This window comes from Brassica napus, unplaced genomic scaffold (genome assembly GCF_020379485.1).
Source record: "Brassica napus cultivar Da-Ae unplaced genomic scaffold, Da-Ae ScsIHWf_3003;HRSCAF=3790, whole genome shotgun sequence".
Lineage (NCBI taxonomy): Eukaryota > Viridiplantae > Streptophyta > Magnoliopsida > Brassicales > Brassicaceae > Brassica > Brassica napus.
The window spans coordinates 9,743-13,520 of NW_026016252.1; the positions used below are offsets into that span (position 1 = coordinate 9,743).

General features: G+C 34.6%; 1 pseudogene; it reads right to left on the minus strand.

The window, feature by feature from the left end:
- Nucleotides 1-2,595: 2,595 nt before the first annotated feature.
- LOC125602827 lies at nucleotides 2,596-3,774 on the minus strand (annotated as a pseudogene).
- Nucleotides 3,775-3,778: the final 4 nt, after the last annotated feature.

Consider the following 3,778-nt stretch of genomic DNA (forward strand, 5'->3'; position numbering starts at 1 on the left):
TTTAAGTAAATATATATCGAATACTAATATACAACCTAATAGAAATAATAGAACCTACTAGAAATAGAATAAAAAAAGAGTACAGAAAACACAAAATGACAACTAAAATAAATGGACTTATTAATCTTTCAAAATAAAATAGATGTATTATCATAATCTCCCTGTTAGATTTATTATTCTTTTTGTTCTTTTTGTCTTCTAATAGTCATTAAAAGAAAAAATTTTATTCCATTAAAATTTTATACAAAATTGATTGGAATCTGATCCACCAACAGGGAATTTTCGGGAAATGCAAACGATGCAAGACTCTCTATAGATCTATATCTCTATTGAATTATCTATCCATATGCAAGCAAGAGAGGAAAAAACTTTGTTTTATTTTTTCTAGTCGAATTTGAACTTCCCGAAAAGCAAAAATTCACTTTTTATCTTGTTGATAAAGGTTTACTGAGTAGTAAACAGAATATCGATAAAAAAATGATTCTAAAGAAAAATGAATTTTTCAGGGTTTTCGTTTAATTATGATAAACTAACTGTTTTATATTTGATTTCAGTTTTGTTCAAAGGAAAAAAAAGCATGGAGCTGAAATAACTCACTCACAACACTTTTACACACACAACACTTAAAGGTAGTACAATTGCATCCAATAAGCCCTTACGTAATAAAGATTCATTCATCTGCTTGTGAACCTTCAGGCACGGCTTTTTTCAATGTTTGTTCAATAATCTTTTACCCCACCCGCAAATGCAATATAGGCATAGGTTTCGGCAATAATGATATCCCCCCCACATACAAAAACTTGCTGTCACCCCACCGGTAGTAGGAGATGTAAGAATTGATATATAGAAAACTTTTTACTTGATTGATAATCACATAACCGAAGAAATTTTAGCCATTTGCATCAAACTTAAACTTCCTTCTTGCATTCGTGCTCCTCCGGAAGACACACTAAAATAAGAGGTAAACATTGATTGGTAGCATACTCGATCAAACGAGTTATTTTTTCGCCTACTACGGATCCCATACTACCCCCCCATAAACTGAAAATCCATAACCCCAAGAGCTACCGGAATACCGTTTAATTGACCTGTACCTGTTTGAATAGCGTCAGTCACCCTGTCTTTTTTTGAGCAAGGAATACGCTTTTAAAGGGTCCTCCGGTCCTCCCTCCGAATGAATTTAATGGGCCGCAAGACCATGTCTTCATCCATAGGATTTCCAAGTACCCGGATCAATCGAAAGCTCAATCTCTCTGACTGGCTGGTCATTTTTTCAAATAATGTCCACATTCTTCACAAACATTCATTTCGACTTTCTTAACATTAATCCATAAACAATTGTCGCATTGAATCCACAATTGATTGTAGTTTTTAGTTATATCGAAATCTTAGAACTCATTAAATTATTACGATTACTATTAGTTCTTATATTGTCATTTTTGCTTTCACGAATCTTTCCACTTCCACTTTCACTACAATGAATTATAAATGTAACTTTCATTGGAAGTATTACTATCGCTTAAAAGTGACTATTAATACAGATGTGAGAACGAAAATAAGAGTCAATGCACTATTAATGTGATTATTACAATTATATTTAGTATCCTTATGTAAGGATCATAGTGCGATCGTTGTCACCTTTAGATCTATTATTCAGATAACTAGAACTACAATAACTATAAAAAAAAATTTTCTAGGTCACTCAAATCATTGTTAATCTCAATTTTTTTCTTTTTTAATATCAAAAATATAGAATAACTATGTTTTACTATCCCTAACAAAAAAGGTGTCATCCGATATGAAATTCCGAATGTCCTTGGAGTTAACTAAAAGATCAACATTATTGTAATAACTAGAACGCTCACCCCAACCATAAAAGTTTTTATCCATATCATATATAAACCGGTCTTACTTATAGTAGTCTTTTCAATAGGAGCAAAACTATCCTTGCTTTACTTAGCTCGCCTCTGTATTCCAATTCTCCCTAGAAAACATCAAATTGAACCACGATTTTTCCATAGAGCTTCTGGCCTCTATTTACATGAAAATAAAATAACAATAGATGAATAGTCATTCAATGAAAAATTGAAAAAGGCAAAAAAAAAATTTGAATAGTTCATTTTCTATTCAGAGTACAAAGCATGTCAATGCAATTGCTAATTGCTAAGATTATTAAGTAAAGCAATGAAATTAATAAATTTCAATTCTAAATGAAAATAAGGATTTTCTTATATTGTGTAAATTTCTCATTAAAAAAAGAAATATTTGTTCTTCGCTTATGAAATATAAGCGATATGAAGAACTTTTTTAGTAAAATCTCGTATACTAATATAAAAAAAAAGTTTTTATTCCAATACGGAATGAAAAGAAAAGGACAACATGCAGAATGGGTTAGAGAGAGTGGGGATACTTGGTTTCAAGCCCTGACACGAAACTTAAAAAAAGAATAAAAAAATCCTAAGAATCCATATTTCGTATAGAATTTCCTTGTGACACGACATACAAAAGTGTAGTTGTGTTTAATCTTCTTTTTTTTTCAGATTTTGTATATCTAGATTAAGTATGTATCTATCAAAAACAGTATATACACTAGATAACTCGGCTCAATCTTTTTTTTACTAAAAGGATTGAGCCGAGTTTAATTGCATTAAACTAATAAAACGGACGTGAATTACTAATCTAATTTCTAGTCTTGGCCATCTAATTTATCGATGGTTGGGAAGTTAAATGTGATCTCCTTCCATACTTCTTCACAGCAGCAGCTAGTTCAGGACTCCTTTGCAAGCTCACGGAGAATTTCATTATACCCTCGACTGCAAGATCACGTCCCTCATTACGAGCTTGTACACATGCTTCTAGAGCTACTCGGTAGCTACGGCACACCGGTGCATTTCCCCAAGGGTGGCCTAAAGTTCCGCCACCAAATTGTAGTACGGAATCATCTCCAAAGATCTCGGTCAAAGCAGGCAATATGCCAAAACGTGAATACCCCCTGAAGCCACAGGTAGAACACCTGGTAGTGAGACCCACTTGAGTGAAAAGATACCACGACTTCGGTCTTTTTCAACATAATCATCGCGCAGTAAATCAACAAAGCCCAAAGTTGACTCCCTGTCTCCTTCAAGTTTACCTACTACTGTACCCGCGTGAACATGATCTCCACCCGATAGACGTAAAGCTTTAGCTAGTACACGGAAGTGCATACCATGATTCTTCTGTCTATCAATAACAGCGTGCATTGCACGGTGGATGTGGAAGAAGTAGGCCATTATCTCGGCAATAATGAGCCAAACTAGTATTTGCGGGTGAATCCCCCTGTTAAGTAGTCATGCATTACGATAGAACTCCCCAATTCTCTGGCAAAATATAGCTCTTTTCATCATTCTTTTCTTTTCGCATGTACCCGCAGTAGCATCAAATAATTCCTTTGATTTCACCTGTTTCAGCCTGTGGATTTATAATAGCTTCGGCACAAAAATAGAAACGGTCTCTCCAACGCATAAATGGTTGAGAGTTCACATTCTCATCATCTTTGGTAAAATCAAGTCCACCACGTAGACATCATAAACTGCTCGACCATAGTTCTTCGCGGATAACCCCAACTTAGGTTTAATAGTACATCCTAATAGGGGACGTCCATACTTGTTCAATTTATCTCTTTCAACTTGATACCATGAGGGGGCCCTGGAAAGTTTTAGTATAAGCCGGAGGGATTCGCAGATCCTCTAGACGTAGAGCAGCCAGGGCTTTGAACCCAAAGACGTTACCCACAATTGAG